The sequence below is a fragment of the Meleagris gallopavo genome, chromosome 26 (assembly GCF_905368555.1).
Source record: "Meleagris gallopavo chromosome 26, MGAL_WU_HG_1.1, whole genome shotgun sequence".
In the NCBI taxonomy this organism is placed as follows: domain Eukaryota; kingdom Metazoa; phylum Chordata; class Aves; order Galliformes; family Phasianidae; genus Meleagris; species Meleagris gallopavo.
This window is the reverse complement of record NC_139429.1, coordinates 2520456-2535719: the sequence shown is the minus strand read 5'-3', so window position 1 is coordinate 2535719 and position 15264 is coordinate 2520456.

Genomic DNA, 15264 nt, shown 5'->3' with positions numbered 1-15264 from the left:
TGGTCTGGTTAAGGGGAGGGAGAAACGCAGGCAGCCATCGGGATCGCGGAGAGAGCTCCGCTCCAGGAGTTGGCTGCATCCCGTGCTGTGCTGAGTGAGTCCAGCCCGAGGCTCTGTACGGTCCCCAAAAGCATCTCAGAGCCTTTTCCCTTGGTTAACGAGACACTTCTCAGCACTGGACGCTCGAGTCCCTGCTCCGTTTGGTCCCCTGCAAGAGCCGGGGTCAGGCTGGATGGGGCTCTGAGCACCTGATGGAGCTTTGGGTGTCTCTGTGCATTGCAGGGAGTGGGATCAGGTGGACTGTAAGGTCCCTTCCACCCTAAATCATTCTGTGATTTGAAGTCAGCCTGGGTGAGTGCCGGCTGTGCGTCACCGGCTGTCAGTGCACTGTGATGGGGATGTAATTAAGATGCTGTTGAAAATCAAGCAGCTGGAATGAAAGCCAAGCTCTTCTCTGTTCCATGATCTTGGCAGAACGGGTAGAAATTAAGGGATGTAAAAACGTATTTAACTTGATAATGTGGTGGATCTAACTCTCAATGCTAATGAGGAGACTTAAAGGGCTGATCTGAGCCTGGTGAAATTAATACGAAGGCACTCATCAGTTCTAATGGCCAGATGGGACACTTCAGTGAGGATGCGGGGGATGGACTCGCTCAATAAGACTTGATGGCTTACAGCCCAGCAGCACCAATCTTTGGGCCGGGTCCCCATTGAGCAAGGAGTCATTTTAACCTGCTTCCTTTGGACTGAAGGGAGAGAGATGCAACATAGGCTGCAATCAGTGATCTCAGAGGACAACACCAGGGCATGAGATCTGGAATATCACCTCATTTATATGCCCATCCCTGTGTGCTGCCCCACGGCTGTGTCATGGCACAGCAGAGCCATTGGAGATGTGAAGCTGGGCGAGCAAAAGGAGTCACAATCAATATTATATGAGAACCACTGTGCCCGTCAAACCGGGATGGCAAAGTGCTGCAGTGTACAACATTGATTTTCACACACAAATGGAGCTCCCCTTTCATTATTTAGCGGTGAAAAAAGAAGCTAGAATAAAATATGCACTGAGAGCAGCCCTGTGCATGCAGGGATGTATTCAGGCGTGATGAGGGGCAGCACAAAACTGCCTCTTCCCATGATCTCATCGTTGCTGAAGCTCTTCCCATCCACCCTCAAGAAATCTGGAGGAGGGGAGGGAAGGAGAACACGCTCTGCCAGGGAGCAGGGATGGGCATTCTCACTGCAAGTAGGGGAGGAAGGTGATGGGGAGCAAATTGGGAGAGGAACACCTGAAGGCTGTAGGGAGAGGGGTGTGCACACAATGTTTGGGGTCTGAAGGCAGCTCAAAGGGAACGGCCATCTTCTCTGAGCTCATAGTGCCTGGAGGGCTGAATGGAGGTTCAAGCCCTGCTGGGAAGAAGCTGCTCCAACAGCCTGCGCCTGTCATGGTGACTTCCAACAGCAATGCACGTGGGCAGGAATGCTGTTCTCTGAGGCCCTGAGGATGCTGGCACTGAGCTGTGACACCTGTGTGAGGCCGTCTGTAGCCTTGAGCTGTCCATCTGCTCCTTCCCCTGTGTCAGGTCAGTGCCAGCCCTCCCTCTCGGTGATGCTGTGCTGTGCCAGGCCCATGGGACTGGGGGGGGCACGGCATTCTGTGTGTGTGCTCCCATTGCAGTGCCTCTCCAAGCTTAATTCAGCATCTTTTTTTTTTGCCAGCCACAGTCTAGACAAGCTGTTGCTTCCCAGTGTCACAGCCCATGACCCCACTCCTACACCCGCCCCATCGCTCTTCCCTGGTTCATGTCAGGCATATGCTCATCTATTTTGAATGCTGTGCATGTGTGAGGCTGAGTCGCTCCTAATCTCGTCTCCCTCTGGGGCGTCAGTCACTCTGGCATGTGCCTTTTCCCTGTCTGCCTCCCTCTGTTTATGGACAATGGATATTTTTAACGCCACCCTCTAATTAGAGGTAGCTTTCTCTGGGTGGTTTGCATGGAATGGAGCTCACGGGGCAGGCACAAGGCGCTGGGGGCTGGCCCTGTGTGGATAATTCCTGCCCAACACCAGCTCACTGCAGGACAAGGAAGGACCATCAGCCAATCTCACTTACCAGGGCTGGAGACGAGAACAACACTGATTAAACAGGGTCTTGAGTCAGATTTCCCACATAGAAACCCTTTCTCCTTTGGCTTCCAGCACCACATCCCCCAGCATCTCTACCTGCCTGGCTCTCAGCATCCCCCCACAAGGATGCTCAGCCCCCACTCGCATCCCCAGCACAAGACAAGGCAGCTCACTGTGCGCAGCCCTTCCCAGTCCCCACCGTGCAAGCAGCATCTGGCCGAGCCATCAGGCAGCAAGCACCCCTCGGGCACGCTGCGTCCTGCTGCTCCGTTCACAGCCAGCTCCTCTCCCCTTCCCCATCCCCCAGCACAGCACAAGGCCAGCTGGGCATCATCACGTTCCATTGCACGCTTCCCCTGCCAACACCGGCCGGGGAGATGGCAGAGCCACGCAGAGCAGCAGGTTGGGCTCTGGTTGGTGACCCGGCAAAGGGCTCAGTGCTGCTGAGCATGGAGCTGGTGACAGCAAAGCATCACCTCCTTCCTTGTTTAATAAGTGCTTTGGGTTTCACCATGCTGGCTCTCTGCTAGCAGGGCTGCCTGAGTAAAGCAGATTTTAATGCTCCTTGTGACTCCCATGGAAATCAGCACTGTGCTCACACACTGCAGGTTGCTGGGCAAGGAGTCAGAAGTCTGGCTCTCCTTGATCACTCACACAGCCACTGGCGATGTCTCCTTGTCCCCACCTATGAGATGAGTTTAGCAGGTGAACACATTTGCAGGGCTTATCTCATGGTGACTGCACCAGTGTCTAGACTGCCTTGGTGACTGATAGCAGCGGGGTTTCTTGGTGTGTTACTGCATGATGTTTTCTCCTGGGGCTGTGCCCCGTGCCCTCCTGGTGCCCGGCAGCAGCCAGGTTGCAGTGCTGAGCACAGCACTGAGCTGGGTTTGGAGGAGGAGCAGGGCTCTAATCTACCAGTCGAGTTGCACTCGTAAAGGCGATTAGACATATGCCAGTTAATTCATAGCAAACAGGATGGAGGGAGAATTTGCCACTTATAAAGGGCAGACGAACAAGCCCATCATTCCTGCCACTCTCGGGTAATACATGCTGACATAAGCCCTGTTTAGCTGCAAGTTTAGCATTGCTAATCCTGCTGGTCTACGCCTCTGGTTTTCCATCCTCCTCATGGCATTTTTCTTCCCCTTTCTCTGCTTTGCCCTTCTCTCCTGGTGCCCACATCTCTTTGGCCTTTGAGGGAAATGCTCTGGGGTGGGGGCTGGGTGCTCTGCTCAGAGTTGGCTCCGTGGGGTTCAGATGGAGCACAAGTGGTACCCACAGATGTCAGTGTGCGCACTGCGGGATGCCTGCTACATTGTCCTGTGGATCCTTCTGGTTTTTCCATCACCATAATGATGCGACTGTCCCGGCTGTCCTTGCTTGGCTGACCCACCCACGCAGAGCCCATGGATTTTCCTGGTGGTGCTGTTAGAGGCTAAGGCAGCTTGCCCTGCTCTGAGCCCTCCCCCGCAGCCGCAGCATCTGAACCTCATCCCTGACCTGGTCGGCTGCTGGGAGTGGATGGGAATCCCAGAGAGCCAGAGCGTGCAGCTATAGGGCTGTGCTTCTTTGGGGCAGGGGGTGGTTGGAGGAGCCGCGGGATGAGAGCAGAGCTCTAGCAGCAGGGCTGCGCTCTGATGCGTCCCTGATGCACAACACGTGGATATTTTGGCACAGGATGGGCACGGTGTGAGCGCTGCGGTGCGCTGGGGCTGGCGGAGTGCCGGCACGGCTGGGAGCCGAGCATCGTATCCTGCCCGAATCATTGGTGCCTCTGTGCGGAGCTTCAGGACGCATTTCTCCAGCCCAGGGGTTCCCCCTCGTGGCAGGACGCTCCCAGCTCGCCGCATCTCCCCGCTCGCCTCCTGCCTCGGGTGGCGGCGGCTTTGATTTATTTATTTATTTAAAAAAAACGAAGTTTTCAGAAGATCAAATGGGAAAAATGAAACGGGAAACAGACTGATCTCCTCTCTGTCTGAAAAGTGACGCTGGTTCAGCTTGCAGGGACTGTGACCCGGGCCACGGTGTTGCCGACCGAAGCCCTTCTCATCCTGCTGCATGCACGGCCAGCTCAAACCTTTCTCTGGGACGCAGCCTGCAGATCGGGGTGTCTGCATGCTGCGGGCATCGCGTGGTCTGCATAGCTGGGAACCTCCCCACTGCATAGCGCTCGTTATGCGGGCTCGTTGGAGGATGGTCGGAGCGCATTGAAGCTCAGCCGGCGGCACCCACGCGTGGCCGGGACCGCCAGGGGGAGACCTCGGCCGCGGCACGGGGAGCTTCTCCGGCTGGGAGCGCGGAGGGCAGCGTCTGTGGTCCCGGGTGGGGTGAGCGGAGCGGGATGTGCGGGCTCTGAGCTCCTGTCCGGGCTGAGAGAGTCCGCAGCGCTCCGGGACTGCACGCCTGAGCTCTGCTTTGGGCACTCGCATCGACATCCCTGCCGCGGTGGGTTTCCTTTCTCTCAATAGCCATGGGTGTGTAAAGCTGTGCTTCAAAGCTTGGGATGGGGAATAAATAGAAGCAGGCCCAGTGCCTTTTGTTTTGATGGATTCCATTTGTTCTGTATAAACAGCTCCTTCCCCGTGCCAAGGCTCGACTTCCAGGGAGGGTTGGGATGCAGTGGGTAAGGGATGAAGCATGCAGCCCCAGTGCGGGTCACCCCATTGAGAAAGGTTGATGCAGGGGAGGGCTTGGGGTGCAGACTCCCACCTTCCCTCTGTCCCCACTGTAAGTCTGGCGTCTCCCTGCCTCAGTTTCCCCACGCAGGAGATCTGCTCAGGCTCCTTCAGTTCTGCCACAGGAGGATTCCAGGTGTGACGGCACTACTGGGAAGAGCCAGCGGGGCTGGATGGACCCGAGCCGTGAGCCCAGCGGTGTCCACATCCAGCCCTGGGAATCCCAGCAGCCCCACCCCCAGCAGGAGGAGGGGTGGATGCAGCAGGGGGGCAAAAACGGTCCATGCTGGGGCTGCTCCCCCCACCCCGGCTGAGTCAGGGCACTGCCGGTCACGTCTCGGGGGGTGGGTGTGGGCCTGAAGGACGCAGCTGCCTCCCCGCCACGTCCTCTCCTCTCCTCCTTCTGCTCTGCTTCATCATCTCCTGAGTCATCGTCGCTCCCTCCTCCGCCGCCGCAGCCGAGCACAGCGGATCGGAGCGGGGCAGCCGCGGGGCTGCAGACGGGTGAGGGGTGGGGTCGGGTTTGTGGGATCCCTTCCTGCTTCCCAGTAGCACCCAAAGGGTTTGGAGGGAATCCTGTCTCTCTCGCTGCTCTGTTCCTTCGGTGTCCGGAGCTCTGCCCTATGGAAGGTGCTGGAGTGGGGCAGGGATGGGGCAGGGTTCGCTTCTGGCTGCTGGGGTAGGAGAGGCTGCTCTGAGCAGCACAGAACCCGGGTGCCAATCCCCGTGCCCCTGGGCATCCTCTTCCCAACGCTAATCCCTTTCACCGCTGACAATTTGTGCCCTATTAATTCTAATTTGGGTTTTCTCTCCCAGCCATTCCTTTTTGCGCCGTCTTTCCCGGGCTGCTCCCAGATGCCACCTCACCACGTCAAAGCTTTTCTGAAGCCCGTTTATCCCCACGTCCCCAGACCTGCGCTCTCCCCCTGCCCATCTCCGTGCTGATATCTGGGTCACGGCAGGGCAGATAGCAGCACATCTCCCATCTGCTTCCTCCCCACTCCTCCTCCTGCCTCTCCTGTGGGCATCCCCCGGTCCCTGGGTACCACAAACACCCGGGGTACGGCAATCAGGAGGATGCTGAGAGCAGAACGCAGCGAGTCCTGCAGCAGCATCGGGTTGTGCTGGCAACCGCAGGGACGGCGCTGGCATCCCAACAGCCGCCCCGTTGTGCCGGCGGCTGCGACCCTGTGCCGGCAGAGGGGAACAAGGGCTGCTGTGTGTGCCCTGCACGAGGGTTGGCCCGTGGCCCCGACACGCATTCCTGCCACGGGCAGGGCTTTCCGGGCTGGGGGGGGGGAAGAGGGGGATGTGCTGGGACTGTGTGGGGCTTGTTGTGATTTTCTTTTTCCCTTTTATTAGAAGCCTATGAGTGTCTTTTTGAGCAATTAATCTGGGTCATGACATTCACCGAGACTGGAGAGCCTGGGGCTCGTTAGCACCCAGCACGTGGTCACCTGCATCTGCCCGGCACCGGGAGCAGCATTCGGTCCAGCTTTAGCTTTGCCATTCCCAAACGCCCCGTGGCCATGAACTCCCACTACCGACATCACAGGACCTGGCTGCAGGAGCTGGGAGATGGGGACCACTGGAGCCTCTCTGTGCTTGGCTGTGTGTGGAGCAGCATATGTGCTCGGATCTGCTCCGTGCCTGCTGTTTATCCGCTTCCTTCGAGTTAACTTATGTTTCCTCTGCTGCCCATCTGTCTCTTTCCCTTCCACCCTTCCCTCGTCTCATTGCACACAGTGAAGGGTCTCCATCCCCAGCCACCCAAGTGTGGCTCCATCCCTCCTGACCACATTCAGGAGCAGCTCCGAGCCCACTCCTGCAAAACCTCCCTCTTCTCCCCTTTCCCCTCTCCCTGGTGTGTTGTGCACGGGGAACACCAATGCTTTCTGCCCCTATTCCTCCAGCCTGATGGATGTGCAGAGCGTTTTGGCACCTCCGAGGCCATTTTCTGTCCTTCTTCATCTCCTCCCTCTGCACGCTGTTTGCATTTCAGATTCATTTGATGTTTCAGCAGCGAGGCAGGGAAGCCCCACGTGCTCCCTACCAGTGCTTCCACCCGGAGATGGGCTATTAGGGATCCCCGGGTTCTTCAGGGAACACAAAGGCACCAAACGCCATATCCCGCATGCACCTGCTTCCCTCGCTGCTTCAAAGAGCCCTTGTGGCTGCTGCCTCCCACTCCTCCAGCTTTTATTTATAGTCTGCCTTGCTCTCGCTGCTTTTTTTCTCCCCCTTTCCCCAGAACAGCTGAGCTGCTGAACTGGCAGTGTCGCGGGGATGTTTCTCCATCAGCTTGGCTTCACGCAGCCATCGCGAAGGAAGCGGAGGAGAAACTGTGTCTGAGAGCCTCATCACTGAGCATCCTTCGTGGGGAGGGCTTGGGCACGGGGTGACCACTTGGGACCCGAATTTCTGACTTCCCCAGGTGCCAGCAATGCGAGGGATGTTGCTGTGTCTCTATGGACCTGCAAAAGACAGCACAGGTCTTAAAGGTGGGACATCCCACCAGATTGTCCCATTGGCAGAGTGGCTGGGAGCTGGGCTGAGGTCATGCACACTCATGATACTGGTGGTGGCACTGATGCTCACAGGTTCCTCTCATAGCTCTGCAGCAGCACGAACACAAGGCCCAGATGAGGTTTTTTCTATACTTTTTTTTGTTGTTTTTCCTTCCAGGGACCCGTGCTGATGGGGCTGGTGCTCATCTCTGGTGCTCACTGCTGCTGCCAGCTCCTCTCCTCCTGGGGGAAGGTGGTGAGAGGACACGGCAGGAGGAGGGGGAGGGAGAGGGAGGGACCGTGGACTGAAATAACAGCCCCACAAAATAATAACACAAAACACCATCACAGAGCGATAGGTTCACCATCTGCTGTGTGGGTGCCGGAGCAAGAGCCGCACGCCAGCCCCGCGCCTGGGTACCACCGAGTGACTCAGCAGCAGGAGAGAAGGAGGGATGTGCTGGAATTCCTCTGCCCTGCATGCCCTGAGAAATGACCTGATCCCATGATGGGGACGGGGTGGGGGAGAGAACAGCCCCCCAGGTGGCTGTGCACAGCCAGGTGCTGCGGGATGCCATCACAGCTGGGGTCACACTCTTCGCACCTCCATTTCCTTTGGAAGGGGGGAGAATCCAGGTGAAAGCAGAGGTATTTCTTAGGAGGCACGTTTCCATGGCACCCAGCAGAGAGATGCTTTGCCACAGCCCTGCTGCTCCATGGGGTCCCTCAACACTGAGAGAGGAGCACAATGTCCCCTGGCCACCAGCACCCTGGGCCCAGTGTCCCAGTGTCACCACCACCCTGAGCGCAGGGATCTGCAGCCTTCAGGATCTGACAGGTGGGACATCTGCTGTTCAGGTGTCCTCAGATGTCCCCTGATGTCCCCACCATGCCATGGTCACAGGGATGCTGCATGGCTGGAAACCGTATGTCACCCCAAGGTGTCCCCAGATCCCATCCTTTTGGTTCTGGGAGCATAATGTTCCCAGATAACATGGTCCTCCCTGTGCTGGTGATAGAAACAAAAGCACCATTACTCACTGCCAGGGAGGAGTGGCTCAGTGAATTACTCAGCCCCTCCATCAGACAGGTCTATTCTTCATCCATCAACCTGGGGCAGTGGGGAGGAGGAGGAGGAGGGCAGCGGGGGGATAATGGCTCCCACCGAGTGGTGACAGTCTCCAAGATGGTAAATCTGAGCCCGGTGGCACAGCCCTAAGTCACTGCCCACTCCCAAAAGACAATGGGTGGAGCACAACTGATGCTGTGGTTATACTGGGAGAAAGCTGTGACAATCCATCCATGCAGGTGACAGCATAATGCTGGGGTGGGATTTGTGGAGGGAGAGGCTCATTTCCTGGCCACCAAAATTGTAGGGAGTGAGGTGCTGGGTGAAAGCATCACCCAGGCTTGCTCTTGGCAGGGCTGGCTTGGGGAGCTGAGCATCATCAGCACATGGATCGAGGCGCTAATGGCAGAGAGCAAGGGATGAGCCAGCAGTGGATTTGCAGCCACGCATGCTGCCTCTTAATGGAACCAAATCCTTGACCTGGGTTCAAATGGGAAGGGGATTTGAAGTGGTGAAGTGCGGTGGTTTGGAGGCATGGGGTGGGAGGAGGGTGAGGACAAATGGGGATGGATTTCCCAGGGGGCATCGTTAGGATGAGGAGGATGCAGGTGAGGAGGGATGGAACAGTGAGGAAGGAGAACCTGGAGCCTCTCAGCCACAGGGGCACAGCTGTGGGTGGTGAGGCTTTAAGTAAGTGAGTAGGGGGGGGGGGGAAGGAAGGGGGGTCCCTTTCTGCCTCTTCTGCTGTTCTGACACCGTCACCCCTGCTCTCCCAGACAGGTAAGGGATCACACTGAGGCTGTGCAGCTTTGGGCATTAGTAGTGGATTAGGAAAGCTTGTTTGGTTTGCTCTGCATGTGGGGAATTTGCTTATTCCTGCTCTCAATGTGCTTGTTGTCCCCAAGGGCTGGGTGTGGGCACTCCTGGCTGCACGGAACCCCCCTAAGCTCTGGGTGCTGCCATGGCTGGTTGCCTGAGCAACTGTCACCCTCACCCAGCATCCATCACAGTGAACATTTTGGTGTTATCACACCCTCAGCACAGCAGGGCTGCAGTGACGGATGCTGCTGGGGGATAAGGGTCACCCCATCACCTTGCCATCCATCTCACAGCAGTCACAAGCACCCGCTGGCTGCTGTGTCCCGGTGCTGCCAGTGTGAAGTTACCCAAGGAGACTCCATAGGAGATTCTGCAGAAAACCAATTAGGATTTTAGGAGCGAAGGAGAGCTGCTAATTGACTCTATCCTTGCAAGTTAATAAGGTGTTGGTGCTACTGTTTAACTGCAGATGTGAATGCAGGTTGAAACTGGGGAGATCTGGGGGGCTGCAGATCTATCCCATGGGCATGGAATGTTTGGACTATTTGCATGGAGGCATTCCCAGGGTCTCAGGTGGTCTCTGCAGTGCCTTGCAGCCCCCATTCATTGCAGCAAGCTCTGGAGGGCTGTAATTAATTTGCTCCACGCATGGAGGGGCTCGTGTGCCCACCTGCTGAAGGGTATGCAACCCTTGGGGCTGCTTTACCACTTCTGTACATCACCCTGTGAGCACATATAGCAGCATGCAGGCATGCTTCAGAGCTGATAAGAGCTGACAAGAGCAGCCCTGCCCCTCTTGAATGAAATTGGCCAAGGTGTCCCGGGTGCTGCAGGAGAGCTGGGAGAGATGTTAATAGAGCTGCGGTAGGAGATGGGCTCTCCCAAGCACAGGGATGACGGCATGCAGGAGGGGCTGTCAGAGTGAGGAACATGGGCGGGTGGCAGCTGGTGTGAAGAACAGGTTGGTTGGGGTGGGTGGGAGGCATCTGAAGGTGTTTGTTTTCCAGGGGAAGGGAGGATTTGAGGAGAGGAGCGGAGTGCTGCAGGCAGGCGTTGGGTGCAGAGCTGGGAGGATGCTCTGTGTCCCAGTCCTTCCTGGAGGGGAGGAGTGGCACTGGGAGGTGATCTCCCTGTCCCTACAGAGTGATGTGACCCTTTCCTGGTCCCTCGTGTCCCATTTGGGCATCCTCTGTGGGTATGGGACCACACTTCCCACTGCCACCCCTCCTCCCCCCACTCACGCTGGGGCATTCCTGCTCCTTTTCTGAGTCAGATTCACTTCTGAAACAGCACTTTTGTCATTCAATGACTTAATTTTAAGTGCAGGAACATATTAGTCAAACAGATCTGAGTTTTTTCAGTGCTGTCTAAGAATAAGCACTGCCTCTGTGGGTCAGAGCTCCAGCTGGGGAAGAGCAGCAGGTATCTGGGGTACTCCTTCATTAAACTGGAAGGGCTCTCTTCTGTATTTTTGTCCAAACCCGCCTGGTTTTGGCTTACAGATTGCTTCCCAGAGGGAAGCTCAGCATGAAGGCACCCGCTCAGCTTCCAGCTCGTCTCTCATCCCAGGCTCCTGCGAGGGATGCCTGGAAAAAAAAATTGTGAATCAGCCATTCTCCAAGCACAGAGCGTGATGAGCTCCTGCTGCTCCCCGTGGCCCTGCTGCTACGAGCAGGGTGCCTATGGGGATGATTTCCTTGGGTTTTGTTGGCCAGGCATTGCCATGGCTCTGATGTCCTCACCAGGGAACATTTGCATGCTGAACACCTTTGCATTTCTGCAGGTGTTGCAAAGAGCTGGGCTGCGCTTTCCTTTCCATTGCAAAAAAAAAAAAACAAAAAAAAAATTTGATTTTTTTGCTGATGAGAGGGGTCAGACCCAGGTGGTGAGAGCTGAATGCAAATGCTGATGGAGGACACAGACTTCTGTCCTCCAGACCCCGCTCCATGCACAGCGCCTTGGTGAGAATGCAGAGCAAAAGCAGGCAAGGGCACGGGACAGAGAGATGCAAAGGGCGTGCAGATTGCACAGAGCTCTGTGCAAGGCTGCTGTGTCCTTGCCAGCTGAAGGTGACACACGTGCATGTGGCTGCTTCCTTTGGCCCGTGCTCGCAGCAGAGCCCTGCTCCTTCCCTGCAATGCTGAGGATGTGGTGGCCATGCAGATCCATGCCCAGCACCATCAGAGCTGCAGCACAGCAGGGAAACGGCGCTTATTTGCTGCGACAGCTTTGCAACAGATTCTCTGGCGGAGCTGATTGCAAACTGCAATCTTAAACTGTAGGACGGCTCCTTTTTCCAGCCTGGGAGTGTGAGAAACAAATTTGTTTGGGTTATAAAAACATATTAAAACGCAACACATTTTGTTGTGCAATATACATCGTTCTTCATGCCAATTTTTTTCTTTTTTTTTAATGAGTGCCTTCCAGACAAAGACGTTCCTTATTAACTTTTTGTGGAGGTAATTGCTGGGAAGGTGGCTTGGGGAGGTGTCAGGCAGCTTCTGTGATGGCTGAGTCTCCAGGTAGGAGCTGCAGGGCTGGGAAGTGTCTGGGTTTCCTGGACAGGAGTGGTTTTTTTGCTCAGTAGTTGTCCCCAGAAGCGTGAAGGTGTATGTCGGGATGCACAAGTCTTGATGTCTGTAGCTCTCAAATACCACACTGAGTGCTTCCCTGGATCCTGGGATGTCACTGTCCTGCTTGGAGCAGTGTTTTTGGGTACCACCAGCCTCCTTCACCCTGCACTAGGGGATAGCAACCTTGCCTTGGTTCTCCAGTAGGGGGTATCTCTGGTAGGGGCTATGTTGGATGCCATGATCCTTATCAATCCCTTTCAACTTGAGATATTCTATGATTCTAAGGCCCCCGGGAGCTGCAGGTAGGTTTCAACTCAGATCTCAGTTCTCTCAATGTCACCCCAACAGGAGGCAGGGCCAGGAGATGGTTCCAGCTAGGTGTCATCTCCAACAGGTTTCTGGGCTCTCCGTGTCCTTCTGCTTGTGTTGGCTCTACCAGCTCACTGCTGGCTTGCCTTGGAATTTTCTTGGAGGGGACACAATGTGTGAAACTCTGTGTACCCACCTGAGTTCTTATAACTGCACTGCTGTGTTTAAAAAAACATAACATGTCTAAGGAAGGACATCCCAACAGCTCAACCAGGCACTACCATTAAATACTCATCTAGTTTACAAGTGTGGTATCTCCTCCCCATGACTTCCTTACAAGATTTAATATCACCTCTCCCCTTCAGCCATACTTTTGTGGTGCTGCTTTTCATGGTTGCCCACCTGTGCTGGCCTTTGCCCATCTCCCCCCAGCTCCTGCTGTGCCCATGGCCCACCTTGGGGGGTCTTTGTGGCTCTGCTTTGGTGCCATTGTAAATGAGTTAATCACAGCTGACCCCTGACCCATCTTCTTGGCAACTCTGCTTTCCCAAGTCGGCGTCAGCTGCTCCTCAAATCAAGGAAAATGCCTGTGGGTTGTTTTTTCTCAAATGGCACTAACTTTGATTTGTAATTAAAACATGCTCCATTTAATTAGGAAGGTATCACGCGACCTTTAGAAACACAACTATTTTTGTATATTTACTCCCATTGCTTGTGTTTTCCTTAGTGACTTCAGCTCCAATTAAAACCACCTCCTTATTAAACCATCAGCTCTTAAATAAAACCAGCAGCTAAAAATACAGTGTGGCCACTGAGTGCCCTCCTCACACCTCTCCCATCAATCCCTGGCACTTATGGGCAGATCCTCCTGCTGCTCCCAGCTCCATCCACGCTTTGGTTGATCCTTGTGTTCCCCTTGGATGGGGCAAGCTGCTTCTGTTCTTTCTTTTGGGTTTACTCTCCATGAGGACCTTCAGGAACCAGTGCAGCTCTGGCACTTGATGCTCTGGCTCTGCTCCATAGAGCTTTTTCCTCACCTAGAGCAAAACCTCGCTGGTTACAGGCTCAGTGCTCAGAGATAGAGGGCTGGCTTTGCTCCAGCGTGGCCATGGGGATGCTGTGGTGGGGTCAATCTCCTGTCCTATGCAAACAATTTGGAAAGCCTTGCTGGCTTGCTCCTTGAAAAGCTCATCTTGACGCGCCTCCAGCTGCAATACGGTGCTTGCCATTGCTTTAGCAGGACTGAGGAGAAACAATCTGCTTTCACTCACAACATTTTGGGATGATACATGTATTTTTCAATACAGGAACAATAGCCGTCCTGCCAAGCTAAACACGAGCTGTTCCTGAAGTTGTTGGCATTTTGCTTTTTGCCAAGGGTCCAAAGAGGAGGCGGGTAGGCAGCCATTAACTCTTAGCAGCAGCAAAAAGGTGGCACGTTCCTCTGCTGCGGGAGCAGGGAGAAAATGAATCAGAGCAGGAGCAGGTTTGGAGCAGGAGGAAATCCCCGGCAGGTTGCAGTGATGCACGTGGATATCGGTGCTGTGCTTGGAGCCAATTGGACTCGGTGCTTTGGGAAACCGAGGCAGGAGGTGTGGTGTGCACAGGAGCATCCCAACGCTGCCTTTGTGGCAGGGGTGGATGCTGAGCTCCGTGCAGCACCGAGGTAATTTCCCAAAGGTGCCTTGAAGTTGCCTTAATGCGAGCTGTCAAAATGATGTAGAATCGTGCCTGGCGGGCTGTGCCGGCTCCCTCTCTCTCCCGATACATCTACCGTGACAATTTTGTCAAAGCTCGTTTTTGAAAAGCTGTTTTGACGGGGTGCTAATGGCTCCTTCTTAATCATGCAATTGTGAGCTCTGATGTCCCTAAACGCGGCGAGCGGAAGCGGTTTCTTTCCCTTATAATTAAAAAAGATGCTCCTATTGGGTTGGAAAGAGAACAACGGAGGGGTTGGAGGCTCTCAGAGCTCTGCTGGCAGCCCTGCATCGCGGTGATGCTCACAGCCTGCAGGAGCTCCGGGTGGTGTGAACCCCTTTGTGGGGTGTATTGGAGGGGATGCAGGGGATGCAGGGCTGGGGCTGCAACGGAGCAGGGAGCTGCCTGGGCTCGCCTTAATAAAAAGCCAGGTTAAAAATAAAAATCAATAACCATCAGATTATTGAGATGGGATTAATATCAATTTTAAACACCAACTCCCCCCCAACATAAATAACTACCCGGCATAGCCCTGCTAATGAGATCGGGAGCCTCAGCAATCAAGGCGGAGGATTAGAGATGATCAGAATAAATCCCAAATGATGAGGGATGCTTCCAAAGTATATCCTTGCAAGACCCCACCAGCATGGACCCCACGGGACATGGGCTTTGTGACCTGGCTATGGGTGCTCGGTGTCTCCTCGTGCATCAGATCACTGCCCCAAATTCTGCAGAATCTGATTTCTGTTGGGTCAGATCCCATCCATCCACAGCATCTCATGGGTTCCCACTCTTTTAGGCCTTGAGGCACTGAGGGTGGTGTGAAGACCTTGCCCAAAGCCTGCTTGCCACACCTCAGTTCCCCAACCACCTCTCATAGCCATCCTGGCTCTCCAGCTGTGCTCTCCCTTCCCAGCTCCTGCCTTAATCCCCATGTGTGTTTTTAATGTCTCTGCATGCCTCTAAGCTCTTCCGAACCCAGAGGCCAAATGCTCCTTGTAGGATTCAGATGTCTCCCCTGTGGATTAGATGGGATGGCAGCAAATTCCTTGTAATTTCCTTGTGCGGTGTATTATCTGCTTGGGGGCAGTGGGGGACGTAGGGGCAGCTCTTGAGCATTTCCCATCCATGTAACGTGTGCTGAAGGTTGGTGAGCAATCCTTTGCTTGGACTCTGACTCAATTACTCTGCTGGAGCTGGATGGATGGCAGTTTTGGGGGGGAATTTCCTTTGAGGTTGGGGCTGCATGGAATAAGACAATGAGGCTTTAGCTCTTCTTGCTGCAGCCCAACAGCTCCCACCCAGTGCTGGTGGGTGCCGTGGGCATCCCCACCGCCTTCCTGGGCTGGGAGCATGGATTTGTCTTTCTGATGCCTCAGTCAATGGCATCGATTGGGCTGGAGTGAGGGATTGATTGTAATTGGGTCGGAGGGCCCTGCGCCGGGTGCCAGAGGAGTAATTAGAGCAGCGGGGGCAGTGGG